Below are 15,486 nucleotides of genomic sequence, written 5' to 3' on the forward strand. Positions count from 1 at the left end.
CTCTTACAGTTAAACAAGGGTGCATGTATTTGCAGGCAGCCCCAGCATTGTTGCATAACTCCTGTCAGTGTGGGCTGCATCATTGGGTGTTTTCCCCATAATTTTCATGCAATTAAATTTCTTAATGCACAATCCTAATTCAATTTAAGTAGGTGAAGGTTGTGTAGACACTTACTATGCTGACGTTTTACATTTTTGTTGAGGCTGTGTGGTGGGATTGGCACAGAATGATGACTTTAATATGTGTTAGACTTCTGATATACATGAAGATGCCTATTAAGTTCTGACGTGCCAGCACGTGCAATAAGGGCAGGCTTATTTGTTTTATAAATGTCAACTGTTGCACTATTGACGGCTCACACCATTGTTTTTCCCCCTTTTTTCTTTCAGATGAAACTACATCGCCGGACTTCCTATATGGACAAAAACTGCTATAGAAGCATAATAACTTATCTTCAATAAAAGATTGTTCTTGAAAATTGAATGCCTGTTGTGTTTTTGTTTTTGGGGGGAGGGGGGGGGGCGGGAGGGAACATACAATTTGTGTTTATTATTTTGATGGCTTTTGACATGCACTGTCTTTGAACGGGTGGTAACCCAAACAATGGCTTCACTGGCCAAGCGACAGTGCAAGAGTAATACCTTGTTTTTTAACTGGAGCTTCTTGCACCAAACCTAAGTAGTTCTTTTAAGAACAAGTTACATGCATTGTGGTTAAGTAAGGGGATTGTGAAATGCTTTAGGGGGCTACTTTAGATTAAGCTGTGTTTCAACTTGACTGTGGGTAGGTAATGTTGATAGTTAAGGGACTGGAGCTGTGCTCTAAATCATTAGTACCTAAGGGTTTCCTCATTCAAGTTCATAACATCTGTTATGTGCACAATTGTGTTCCAGTCACATCCAATGCTAATACTTTTTTTTGGGTGAGTCGCAAAGAAATGTGCACAGCTTGGAGTTAACTGCCAGAACTCTAGCCCATCCCTCTTCTGTCGCTGCTTACTCTTGCACTTCCTGGTGCCTGCCCAGTCCACAGTTCACCCCATCACTGCTTGTCATGGTCAGTGTGGTTATGCCTATTGGTTTCTTCCCCGCAGAAGATTACCCTGGAGCTACCTGCAACCTCACTTTCTTCTCCCTATTCCTTACTTTAAAAAGTATTATAAATGCAATAGGCCTTACATTTATTTGAGCAAGAGCTATTGGTTTTGAAAATAACAATTTCCTATACCCTTGTTGTGGGTTTATGTTGTTTGAGTGGAGTTATGTGGGTTGTATCGGATTTGTTTATTGTGTGGCGTGGAATTGTGTGGTATGAAGTGGAATTGTGTAAATATGTGACATGGTGTGCAGTGGAACTATGTAGAGCGCAGTGCTGCAGAGTAAAGTTTTGTAGAGCAGAGTGGCACTGTGTATATTGCAGTGGAGTGGCACAGATTGTAAAAGAGTGGCTTGGTGTGGTGCTCATTGCAGTGCTTGGAGGTGAAGGAAAGCATCAAACATAATTAATGTGTATGTGTGCTCTTAAAGTATTAATGCACTTCTGGCGATATTGCATTCATGATGATTTTGCAACCAGATGTAATTTTGCCCCTAGATTTGATTTTCCACATAAGTGTTATCTGTGCTTCTAAATGCTTCCCACTAATACTTCACCAAAGAAAATTTTGTAACTCAATATGGTCTCAACACAATGTGTCGTAGCGATGCACATCTTTTCAACATAATTCAAAATCTTAATATCACATTTTCTGCAGTTATTGAGTGATTTTGCACCGAAATGTGGTAAAACACCCAGGATAACCCAGCACTAAGAGTTATTTTGCACCCAAGTGTGATGTTGCTAAATGGAATTATTGCTTCCTTCGGTGTTGTCACCCACATGTTGGTGTTGCAGTGTTTATGCTTGTTTTTGTTGTATATAGGTAAGCTTTTTTTTAAAATTGCCATTGGAGTTTAAATAGAGCAAAGTAAACCAGAAGGTATTGGAGTGCTTTATACAGTCTGTCTCCTCCATGTCTGCTTTTTATTTTTTGGAGAATCTGGTCACCCTACTTTTAGATCAACAACACGGGCGCACAGTTCCTTTTTCGGTCTCTCTGAGCCAGCGCATGCGCTGCACGCTCTGCGAGACATTTAGTAGTGGGCTTTGAAAAGTCCTACCCAAAGGCTTTTGCTGGCCACCAGCGTGAATTCACGAGCACCGCGTGGACGTGCACAGGCCATCTGGCTTTCTGTAATGGCTCAGTAAGCCTTACTGTGTGTGTATCCCCCCCCTACCCCCTCCCTTCTCCCACTTCCTCCTCGTCAGCGTCTCTCATTATTGGATCCATTTCACAGGGAAGCAACTAAATGAAAGAAGGAAAGAGAGGTGAGCTGCTCGTGCGCTCCACTCGCGGGCTTGTTTAATTTTACACTAACAGTTCCCATGCTTCTTGTATTTATGTATTTCTGTTATGTAACACTTTGGAAAACCAAACCTATCAAATGCCTTACCTATAACAGAGTTAACTGAATGCCTAAACCAAACCCTCACAAAAAAAGCTTGCATTGGGGATATTGGAGGGAGGCATGGTCTGGCGATGAGCCAGGACTGAAGTTTAAAAGAAATCCGCTCACATCCCGTTCAAAGTCTCTAGCTGTTTGTTGACAAAAGAAAAATGAATAGTATGTGAATCTCAGACTCAACTGGCCAGGAGTCCACTCAGTAGAGGTATAAACCATTTCAGCCGAGCAAGCTCTTTTTGGTTTTTCATGCCTCGAGAGCCAAAATGTAAAAGCGGCTCCTCGTCAGAGACTGACATTCCAGGAAGCAGTGTTAGCTTGGACACGTTCATATTGCTGGAGCAGATTACAGTTACAATAGAGTGAGTAAATATTGTTTACATTTTCACAGAACGGAACGGTTCCCTATTGAAAGGGAAGATTATTTTCAGTGATTCTTTGTAGTGAATTTGTTTAAAGCGAGGATAGAAGAAAGTCCTTAGTGTGATTATATAGCAAATCTGGATTCGATTCGACGTGTGATCTGTGGCAAAGCAGGATAGTGATGAGGAATTGTTTGGAACAGCAGCACATAAGACATTGCTTCAATTACGAGATAAAGAATCAAGTCACTGAGAACTGAAAATGCTGACAATGAAAAGAAAGTATTATCTATGACAAGGCACCATGTATAGTAGGCCTTTTTTTTTTTATATAAAGAACACGTCTGCCATCCATGAATGTATTGCTCCTGTTGGACCATTGTGGTGTGTGGCCACTGACCAGGAGAGTACTCTGAGTATAAATGCATGTTCTAAATAAAAAAAAAAATATTTCTTGTCCCTGGTGGAAAAATATGGAGTTTTTAGAGGTTTTTTTTCAGCTAAGGTTAAACAGACTTATCAGTGATGCAAATGGTATGGGCATGGGTGGGTTATCAAAGTGGAGTTTGAGATAAAGTACAGCTCTTGCTGTGACCTGCATTTCATAAATTTCCACTCTGCCTCTCTGCAGGTTTGCAGCACCTTAGATCACTCTGACTCAAATGAAGGGCTGAATGTTCTAAAACATACAAATGTTAAGGAAATCAATAATTACCATTGTATAAAGTCTATTTCTGCTAACTTAAATACTCCCTCCCTACACTATGAAGCATAATGTATAACTTTCTGTGCCCCTTTCTAAAACACAGACATTTTTGGTGCGCTTAAAGTGATATGTTTTTGTTTCAAATGAATTTGCAAGGAAAGGCCTCTATGAAAGTTTAGCCACAAAATGAGACAGCTCACTTTGCAATCTAGCATTGGCACTGCCTGTCTAGAATTGTTTGACATACTCTCTGAAGGAGGGCCACATTGTGAATCCTTCCCCATCTGCCACACTGAACACAGTCATTGCTTAGAAGGGATTTAAGATCAAAGGGATGCAGTGTGAGAAAGTGAGTTCCTGTTGCAGTACCCCCCACCCACTTTTTGCCTGATACCTGATGCACTGTTCCTAGGTGTGTCCTGGGTCCCTGCCAATCTGGTACCCAGGGCCTGTGTTTCTTCCCTAAAAAGTATACTAAAGCCTAAACCCAATTGGCATCTCTGGCCACATATCAGCCCCTAGTAAATGGTACCCTAGGTACCCAAGGCAATGAGACCAGAGAAGACCTCTAAGGGCTGCAGCACTTATTGTGCCACCCTTAGGGTCCCTGTACCTTGACACCCACACACTGCCTTTGCAGGCTGAGTGTCTAGGTGCAGAACTTAACAAAGAGTCGACATGGCACACATCTCTGTGTGCCATGCCCACAACCCCACTGCCCTGGCATACATCAGCCACCCCTCTAGCTGAGTGCCCTATGCCAGTGGTTTGGGCACGGGTGCATGAGCCCTGTGCCCCTACAGTACCCAGGGACATTCCTGGGCATTGTAAGTACAGTGATGCCATTAAGAGTATATGGTGCTGGGAGGTTGTCATTACGAACTCCACAGCATCATAAAGGCTACACTGAACACTGACAAGTTTGATATCAAACTTCTCAGCACATTAAACCCACACTGATGCCAGTGTGGGATTTAATGTAAAATGCACTACAGGGGGCATCTTAGAGATGCCCCCTGAATCCTAACCTACAATCCACATCTGGGCTGAGTGGCTGCAGAGGCTGTCACACAGCAGACATGTTGCTGGACCCCTGGGTGGAGAGCCCCCTGCTCTCCTCGACATGCAACAATGCACATCCTGGGCGAGGTGCTATGTCTCCTCCCCCAGGATGGACAGGGGGAAGCTTCAAAGGTCTGCCGCCTCTGAGAGCTTCTCCAGACCATTTGCTGTACCCAGCAACTGGCCCCCACCCGTTCTACCCCCACTCTGGCGGGAAGACTGGCGGGAAAAACTACATCAGGAAGGGGGGTACCAACCTTTGCCAACTCCACCCCTCAGGTGGAAGAGGCGAGGTGAAGCACAACCCCGGGCTCCGGCCATCTTGTAGATGGGGAGTCCTGCCCAATCCCAGCTAGGCTCATGCCCCCTCCAACAGGAGAGGAGCAGGCTAGGGGGTGTATTCACCCCAGGACAGGGACCTATTGGTCCCAGCCCTTGCCCTACCTGTAACGCCCGTAAATTTAGTATTTAGGGGCTCCTTGAACCTTCCTTCCTCAGATCCAGATACCAAAACAAGAAAGAAGAACAAGAAACAAGAAGACCTGCCGTGCAGCTGCTAAGAAGAGGAAGACACCAACTGATTTGGCCCCAGCCCTACCGGCCTGTCGACCCTCGAACCTGCTCCTGCTATACCTCGGCATCTCCAGTGGTCAGCAACCTCAAAAACCTGACTGCCTTGTGACTCTGACTACCTGGGTCTCCCACGAGCAGTGGTACTGCTCAAAGCAAGTAACAAGCCCTGGCATCAGCCCGGAACCGCGAACCCTGCACCCTCTGCACCCGTCAAGGCTGGCCTGTGCTGGAGTGAACCAAGACCCTGAGGTCATCCCCCCGGCATTTCTGACTCAGAATCCAGTGCCCAAGGACCCTCCTCGACAACCCCGACGACGCCTGCAGCCTCAGGACAGAGGACCCCTCCGACCGCGACCAGCAGGGGGTAAGATTTCCCGACCTCAAAAGACACCCCTGCACCCGGCGCCCAACAGCCCCCTGTGCCCAACTCCTGGGTGCCTACCTATCCTCCAAGATCCCAACTTACCCCTCGAAGTATTGGTCGCTCCTGAAGATCCACCGTCCCTGAGCCTGCAGCCTTTGTTCCCTTTTCAAGATCCACATTGGATAACATTGAGCGCCCAAAGGCTCAAAAGCACCCTGCACCCAGCCGCCCGAGTGCCCCTGGCAGTGCAGCCTGTACCCTATTCTACTTCCCTATTTGCCCTGAGCAAGTGACCAGGAGCCCAGCTCCCACAGCCGCGTGGCCTGCTAGCCAGCAGCCACCAACCGAAGGCCCCCTGCCTCTCATTAGATAACATTGGGTCTAACTCAGTGGCGGCTGGTGACATTTGAAAGTGGTGGGCTGAAAATTATTGTTGTAGCACACCGTGCGAGCGAGCGCAGCGAGCGAGCCCGAACCACCCAAGGAGGGTTCGGGGGGGGTTCTCCCCCCGAGAAAATTTTGAAAAATTAGCAGGCAAATGGTGGATTTTGAAGACTTTCGGAAGCCATTGTGCTTAACAGAAACAGGCCACTGCCTCCCCTAAAACTATCATCAGTTCCAAGGCCTCATGAATAAACCATTCTAAATTGCAATAAACCACAATTAATTTTAACAATGTTGCATAAATAGGTTGGATCTGTCTACTGACCCAGTGCCTACGTGAGATAAAGTGGCATTCAAGCTAGCCCATCAGAGTAAAATGCCTACTTTTTCCACATAGAATTGAATATAATATTAGTTAGTGTTCATTCTACCTACAATCTATCTTTACAGAGGGAATATCTTTGGAGCAAAACGGTATGAGTAATCAACACCAAGGACCAAATATTTAAAATTGCGCCAGTGCCCACCTTTTAGGGGTCAACAGTGCAGAGGCCCAACTTTTAGGCGAGCAGACAGAACCAGTGTCATGGTACCTGGCAATAAACGTGCACTTATTTACTTTTGCCTTCCTCCATACCTCTCAGTCACTGGTCAAACAGTCTTCTATTTTGTTCCTGTGTATTTTCCATTTTTTGCCCGTAAACTCAGCATGCTTCCAGAAATCCAACTTATGTACATTTAGACAGAGACCGTCCAACTCTTTCAACAGGAACTGCAATGAGGCACAAGCACAACACCTTAAATAACCTCAAACTCATCTATCTAATCTTTTAATACACCCAGCACATGCCCTGACACTTGTATTTTGGAGATTAGTGGGCCTTTCTGAGCGCAGTTTAGTTGGAAGAAGGGATGCTACTGTAATTGACAATCACGTTATAGAGAAGGGGTCAACCCAAAAAATCAAAGGGACCTGGGTAATTATGCAATTTAGAAAAAGTGGTCCCTGAACTATAGTGGAATTATTCAAAATAATTATTAAAAAGAGAAACAATCAATGTCAAAAACGATTTGCAGCAAACACTAGTATTTATTCACATAGTGTCTCTTAGCATTTCATTGCTTTTTTCTTTTTTGTAAATTGCTATACATATAAATAACATTCAGTGCCCACTGTACAAAAGGAGGGGAAGGGGTGTGCAGTGATAGGGATAAGTGCAATAGGAAAAAAGTGACAAGTCAATTGTATATTTCCATTAAACAATAGACAATGGCTTCTTGAAAGAGCACAAGCAGATTGCATCCAGAGTTCAGTTATCTTCTTCACAACAACATCACATTGAAACTGGTGTTCAAAATCACACTCTAGTCATGTGTTCCGGTATTCTGGTCTACGTTTCGACCCAAGTTGTAGGGAAAATGTCCCTTACACAGCGGGTCTTCTTCAGGACACGAGGGGAGGGGTGGGCATATCCGGAGTATAGAATTCTCATGGAGTCATAGTGAACGTAGTGATGGTCACAGGTCGTCTTGCAAGGACCTAAAATTGCAAAGATTGTCAATTCAAAGAGTGGTTTCATCAATAATGAGGGCTACATTGTCCGCGCGTAGGAAGGTGTTTTGTTATACCTTGTGTTGTAGAAGTCAATCAATCAATCAATCAGGTCATTTGTATAGCGCACTACTCACCCGTAGGGTCTCAAGGCGCTGGGAGGGGGGGGGTGCCGCTACTGCTCGAACAGCCAGGTCTTGAGCTTCTTCCTGAAGGAGAGGTGGTCTTGGGTCTTGGGTCAGGCGCGAAGTGAGTAATTGCAGGTTATCAATCCTTACTGATAATCCAGTAGGTGCTCATCCTTGGTGAAAACCTTAATAAACACTTTTAGCGTGATGGCCAGGGTACGTTTAAATCGGTAACTCGGCCACTGTATACTTGAGACATGGTCCACATCCGTTATAACTGCCTTAAATACACCAAGCGTGCCATAGCCGAGGTCCGTGTACATCAATGACATCAGCCGCTCATCGTCGGCGTATAAGGACCGCGTCCCTGGCAAACTTTCACCTTCACAACAGTTGTTGTGAAGGTGGAAGTTTGCCAGGGACGCGGTCCTTATAACGTCAAACTCATCTATCTAATCTTTTAATACACCCAGCACATGCCCTGCCACTTGTATTTTGGAGATTAGTGGGCCTTTCTGAGCGCAGTTTAGTTGGAAGAAGGGATATTACTGTAATTGACAATCACAGCATCTAGGATAAAGTTAAACCTACAGCAATATACTCGGCCACATTAATTACAACCCAGACTGCGCCAACAAGGCCCAAGAGAGGCCTGGGCTATCAGATGCATTAACGCTTATACTTGCCCAGTACCTCACGAACCAGATCCAAAACAAGTTATTAGAAAGCTTTTAAAACGTGTCATAGAATTATTCAGCAGCAGCCGAGGTGGTGGTTTTTCAGGCGCCTCATTAAAAATGCTTTCCTTTTAACAGTGTATAAAATCAAGTATGTATTGTATTCCTCACGTTTCCCTACATTTCTACTAAATAATAATTAAGAACAAGCAATGGCATAGCCAAGAGGTCTCGCCTTTGGGACCATAGAAGTGTTTAGCCATGCAACAGTTGATGTTGTTGCACCAGGGATATTGTGCTGGATAACTAAACACTTATAAAGTCCCAAAGGTGAAACTTATCGGCTATGCCAATGCTTGTGTGTAATGTCTTTATTGTTTAGATACATAAACAGCAAACACATTCATGTTGCACTATAAGCATACCCAGAAGCATATAAAGACAAAATGTAGAGAGATATGCAGTGAGACAATACTCAAAAGGCAACATGCAAACACAGGTGGTTGTCAATGGATGCGCTGATGGCTGTTAAGAGGAATACATAGTTAAAGAGACTGTTGGGTGACTGTATGTGCATATTACGGTGGATCGGTGTTAATCACATAAGTAGCTTGATGCACATGCGAACATATGGGTGAACAGCCGGGTGTTGGAGGATGGATCAATGCGCAGCTAAGAGTGGATGGATATGTGCTTGGTTGAAGGTGGTTCAGGGATGAATAGGTATGGGTGGATATACAACTTTACGCAGATCCATGTGGATAACTGAGCACGATAAGTTTGCGTTCAAGGGTGGTTGGGCCAAAGATTAAGTGAGTGCATAGTTGGGGGCATGGATAAGGGTAGGATGTGTGGATGTAATTGCATAGGTGAATGGAGGAATGCATAAGAGTGGGAGTAGATGCCTCCATCAACATTTAAATAAAATGATTCATAGTTTGCTCATGACATTCTAAACATAAAACATTGGGACCCATAGAAGATTAGTGTTGAATTAGTATAGTGAAACATGCAGGTACATTTTAAGTAGTGGATAGGTTAGTCAGTTATTTGGATTTGGAATGATAGCAGAAGGATAGAGGAGGAAAAAAGGTTTGTATTTACAGCACAAGCACAGGATCACAAAATGGGAACTCTCTTAAAATCATGTAAGTGTGCAATAAGTGGTCTTAAAACAGGGACAAAAACGAAATAGCAATTGATTCATAAAATATAGTAGCATGCCATAGGGAACATGTGTGGATTTGCATTTTAATAGTACATAAGCTTGTATGCAAGTGAACTTTCTTTTTCAGTATAATAAAAGAGCTTTCCTTGCCTACTCAAACTGTGACCCCATAAGCATAACCACTGTACTAGGCCCAGTTTAGTCAGAACCCCTATGTCAGCCTATTACAGTTCCGCATTAAAAATATCTGAAGTGTAGGGTGCAATTATTGAATTAATCTCAGCTAAATGTAACTACCCAGGGACGAATTCTAGTCTATTGCTTACTGTTCCAATACACACAGCAAGCCCCCTCTGCAAATCAGTATAGGCCCTTCTGCCCTCTGTTTCACTCGTTTTTTGTGCCCTTCTGCCCTCTGTTCCACTCGTGTTTTGTGCCTTTGTGCCCTCTGTTCCACTTCATTTTCCCCTCGTTGTTTGTGCCCTTCTGCCCTCTGTTCCACTCTTGTTTTGTAGTGCCTTTCTGCCCTCTGTTGCAAACTAAACTACTGCGTGTGTTATGTTAGTGTTATTCCATGGTGGAGCGGAGGGATAAAGGGAGCTAGACTAGCTCACTACAATCAGCACAGTAGCAATGTTGTACACCAACATTTATCCCACCGAAGATGGGTAGTCGCCATACCAAGAAAGATCAGTGATCAGCATGAAATTGGACTTCAACACATGCTCAACAATGTACTTGTAGAACCACATTTGTGAGTTCGGCTTCACTACACACATCATAAAGATATTGTACTACATACTCTGGCACACCAGTGTGTTCCATGCTCCTGCACGTACACAACAGTGTAAGAGACATTACATCACATAGTCTTACACACCAGGTAGTTCCATGCTGTAGTACCAGCACGCAATCGCACCAAAAATCTTGTATGTGGGTGAGTTCTGTGCTCACAGGCACACACAACAGCCTAGAGCCACAGCACAATATTCTCTTGCTCACAAGCCACTGACTGTTACAGCCAAAATTATGCCACAATCACGATTCACAATGTTCTGTTCGCACATCATCATTCTACCATAAATAGAATACAGTTGTACCTGTTGGTGACCAGTTTCTTGCATGGAATGTACATATGTACAATTTCGGAGTGCATGCTGCCAAGTTGCACCGTATATTTCACTGCAATATTGTATGTATTTGCACTGTGTTTTTGTGTGCATGTCGTCAAGCATGCACTTGATATATTTTGCGCCTGTGCCTCGCTGCATAACATGTCCTGTCGTTGTTTTCATGCTTAACTAACCTCTTTTTGTTAAATCTGTCCTTCTTTATGCAGAGCATGCTGTCTAGGTCCTTTAATTCCAAATACTCTGCAGCCAGCAGCTTTCATTCTGGCAGCTCTAGTGATCTGTTTGGCAGCCAGGGCAGTGTTGCCTTGAGTATGGCAGACCGAGGAGGCTCTGGTGTGTACATTGTCCGTGTGACGTGTGAGTACCTTCTGCAGGCCTATAATAAGTTAAAAACTGCCCGCCTGTGGGGCCCTACCTGCCCGAGTTCACAAGTCTCTTCTACTCCGGTCCGGACAGCAACCTGCAACCAAAATGGATGGACTAGGCTGCTGCTGCTGCAGGGCACGACCGGTCCACTTTCAGTAGTCAGGACAGAGGCTCCGACCACCTTGACCTAGGCTAGTCTCCGCTCGACCGCTCCTCTACTGCAGTGAAAGTCCATCTGCAAAATGGCTGCTACTTCTCCAACTGCAAAATCATGCGCGGGAAGAAGTCAGAGTCTGCGCAGACGGTCCCTATCCTTGTGACAGTATGCTTTAAACCTTAAGTGCGCAACAGATGCTAAGTATCACCATAAATATTTCTTAATGTGTTTTTCATGCCCCTGCTGTCCTCTAGTTTATTTGGCATTGCATATGTTTTGGTTGTTTGGGCTTGCATTGTTAGTTGTAATACAAGGGTGTGCACTGGTGGTTGTAACACCAGGGTGTCCAATGGAGAGTGTAATACAACGGTATGCACTGGTGGGTGTGATACAAGGGCGTGCACTTGTGGGTGTAATATAAGGGCGTGCACTGGTGGGTGTAATACAAGGCATACACCAGTGGGTGTAATACAAGGGGGTGCACAGGTGGGTGCAATGCAAGGACGTGCACTGGGGGGGTGAATGCAAATGTATGCACTGGTGAGTGTAATGAAAGGGTGTGCACTGGCAGGTGTAATACAAAGGTGTGCACTGGTAGGTGTAATACAAGGGTCTCTTGTGCCTCTGGATGTAGTGGTTTTGAGTTAATACTGGGCGATGCTGGCATATGGTATTGATCTGGAACATCAGACAGCTGTCTGACGCAGTCTAGACATACTGGTCTTTTTTCATGCAAGCTCTGGGGAGCTCACATATGGCGTTGGTTGATTCAATTTACACTTGATGAATGTCCCACAATTAAGATATATGAATTTGTCTTTAAACTATTGCCTGTAATTGACAGCACATCAATGATTAACTCACACCGTACTTTATGCACAAGAGTAAGATATAGAACTATTTTCGAACTTGAATCAAAAATATTGGAGTGCTCTATGTGAGCACCAGTTACATGACCTACTTTGAAGCAGAAGGAATGTACCTTCATAATTGCAATATGAAAGTGTTTAATAACGCTTCACTTAGGCCCTTTTCACAGTTAAACAACACATCAGCAGCCATACACACTGAGATAGGTGGACTTACACACCAAAACACACTCTCAAACCGTTACACTCATCAGCACTATTTACACAGCCAGCCCTCATTTAGTCTACTGCATGGCTGGCTTGCTTCTCTCTCAACTGACTGCAGCATGAAGCGCGACACAGGTAGGACAATGATCTTCTAACCACTACAAATCACCGAGCAGTGTGACCCCCGGTGTCATACTCCCTGCTGTAGCCACTTAAAGACCCTGCCGTGCCTTACAAAAATCCCAAGAGCCCATATGCACAGTGACTTCACCCAAGCCCCTTACAAATCCAACTAGTAATGCAAAGATAATAATAGAGGTTTCGAGCATGCACACCCAGCCTACAGAATTCACCCACCCCAACAAAGTCTCCAGTCCGCCTCCTGCCTTTCCCAGCTCTCTATGGTCATGAGATCTGTTGACTCTGCCCTGAACCACAGCCGTCAGCACCCAATGTTGGCCTCGGATGACAACTTATTAATTACTAACAAGTTACAACATGCCCTTTCAAAAAGGATTTCACACGTGCTTTCAATTTGGCAACTAAATGCTAGCTACAGTTTACGGCCTCTTAAATACCTGACACGAGGGCACGAACACAGTTCAGCACTACTAATAACTTTTAAAGCTCGCTCATTTCGAACACTTTATAAATATGTACATTTTAGTTTTCACTCACCGGAGGTGCAAGGAATCATGACGCAGCTTCTTTCTTTCCATATTAACCCATTCTTGTTTCATTGGTCACAGGGGAGGGAAGGGAGGGGTTAACATTACAGGGAGGCTTCATGAACTATGATTGACGTGTAGCCCTGGCCTCTGCAGAGCTGAAGCAGACAGCGCCCAGGGCTAACTCTATCGGCGGGGGAGGTCCTTCAGCAAGGACTTCAATGTCTTTGCCGAGGTGCTGACGTCACAAGTCTCAGGGCTGAGAGCTCCTCAGCCGGCAAATCTTGGATTGGTGGCGCATGCTCAGAGTGCATGATTTGTGCCTGCCAGGTTTATGGCAGGCACAAATCATGCACTGAGCATGCGCCACCAATCCAAGATTTGCCGGCTGAGGAGCTCACAGCGCTGAAGCAGGTTACTTGCAGGCATTTTACTCTTAATTGACTGTAAAGTAAAAAGCACAACTAGGGGGCAGAAAAAGGACGAGGGCGTAGCCCCTCCGCCCATATAAAAGAACCGCCACTGGTCTAACTACCTCTGCACCCGGCCGCCCCTGTGCCGCTGAGGGTGTACTAACTGTACCTACCTGACCCTGGGGGACCCCTGAGTCTATGCCCAGAACCTTAAATTCACCACTCGAGTACTCACCTGGAAACCGATGACTCACTTTCCTGCCATAGGATAACATTGACTGGTTTGACTCGAAAAATCTTCTGTGTGAAGTTTTGTAACTTTAAAATATTCATCTAAAATCAGCCGGGTAACAAATTTCAAATTACTCACCTGTGATCAGGAGAGAAGCCAGTACTGTACCTTGTAGCCCAGTACTGGACCGCAAAAGTAATCACAACCGTGTTTGCTAGTAATATACATTTCTGCCATAGGAAACCATTGTCTGCTTTTCTGTGAAATTTCTTTTAAGTGTGAAGTTTTGAAATGTTCAAATATTCACCTAAAATCAACCGAATATCGAAATCCGAAGTACTCACCTGTAATCAGGAGAGAAGCCAGTACTGTAACTTGTAGCCCAGTACTGAACCACAAAAGTGATCACAACCGTGTCTGCTAGTAATCTACATTTCTGCTGTATGAAACCATTGACTGTTTTTCTATGAAATTTCTTCTGTGTGAAGTTTTGAAAACTGAAAATATTCATATAAAATCATCCGAATTCCAAAATACTCACCTGTGATCAGGGGAGAAGTCAGTACTGTACCTTTCAGCCCAGTACTGAATCGTAAAAGTAATCCATACAGGGTTTACTAGTAATCTGTATTTTCTCCATAGAAACCCATTGTCTGCTTTTCTATGAAATTTCTTCTAAGTGTCTACTTTTGAAAACTTGAAATATTATTTAAAAATCATAAGAAATACTGAAACGCAATTACCTACCTGTTTTAAGTTAAGACCCCGGTGCTGGCCCAAGGAGACCAGTGCTGGATTATAAAAGTAACACAATCGTACTTTACCTGCAACCTGAATTTTCTCCCATTGAATACAATTTTGTCAGATTTACATTGAAAAGTTTAAAGTGTGAACTTGTAAAACAGCTTTATATACATGAAAATTCACTACAGTAACTAAAACGTTTTTGCTAATCTGGTTTCAGCTTAGACCCCAGGACTGAATCTAGGATCTGGTCCTGGGACTACTAAAGTAATCTGTATAGTAATCAACTGTACTTACATGTGGAAAACTCATTGAGCCCAATGTTTTAGGATTGTTTTGCTTACTGTCAATACTGTATTAATTGTGTGCACAAACTTTATTGCTCCTTTGCAAAGTAATTACATGAGAGTACTCATAACGAGAAAAATATATTTTTCTAACTGTTGGTTCTAAAAATAAAACAACTACGTCTGTGGATATAAAAACAGTTGGCCTGGAGTTCAGACCTTGAGTGTGTGAACCCTTTTGCTGACTGAGTGTGTACAACAAATGCTTTACACTGTCCTCTGGTACTGCCTTACTGCTCGACCAAGCTACCACTTTGGAGAGTAAGGTCAGTTCTGACTTTTACCTCTGTTATACCTCTGGGGTTGGTGGGCTCTATACACACTGTACTGCATTCTAGTCCAGTATAATAGAGCCACTTTCTCACATGCAGGTTGTGTCTTTGCTCCTACTACACAATCACAGGTTAGGAGGTGCTGTAGTTTTTATCTCCCTTCTTCATTTTTGAAGCTTATCTCTCTCCCTCAGAAGATTATTTCACTTACCAAACCTTCTCTGGCTCTCACAAAACTTCTCCTCTTCAAACACAGATATTTCATGCAACTGGCCTTATTTTCATAATTTTTCGAATTATGCATCTTCCTCTTTGCAAGTCCCTCTTCCACAGCCTCCACCACAAGTCATGGCAGACGTTTTAGCCTGACTGTTGCTTCTATCGACACAAGCTCAGTTTGCACAGCTCTAAAAGGGCTACTGCTAAACACTAAAAAAAGTCACTTGGTTGCCTCTTGAAGACAAAATTCCAGCAGACTATTAAACTTGGTCCCTGAACCACACATCTCAGACAGGTTTAGTTTGCCAGATTTTTACTTTTTTGATAGCCTTGTTTAGTGGTATTGTAAATCCGACTTGCGTTTTATTAGGTGGCAGAGAA

The 15,486-nt window shown here is 44.0% G+C and overlaps 1 non-coding gene across 1 annotated transcript; it reads left to right on the forward strand.

Annotated features, from left to right (window-relative positions):
- The first annotated feature begins 572 nt into the window (after positions 1 to 572).
- LOC144781111 (small nucleolar RNA SNORA76) lies at positions 573 to 707 on the forward strand. Its single transcript, XR_013600879.1, has one exon. It is a non-coding gene; the product is annotated as a small nucleolar RNA SNORA76 (small nucleolar RNA).
- Positions 708 to 15,486: the final 14,779 nt, after the last annotated feature.

The sequence above is a fragment of the Lissotriton helveticus genome, chromosome 1_1, assembly GCF_964261635.1.
Source record: "Lissotriton helveticus chromosome 1_1, aLisHel1.1, whole genome shotgun sequence".
Classification (NCBI taxonomy): domain Eukaryota; kingdom Metazoa; phylum Chordata; class Amphibia; order Caudata; family Salamandridae; genus Lissotriton; species Lissotriton helveticus.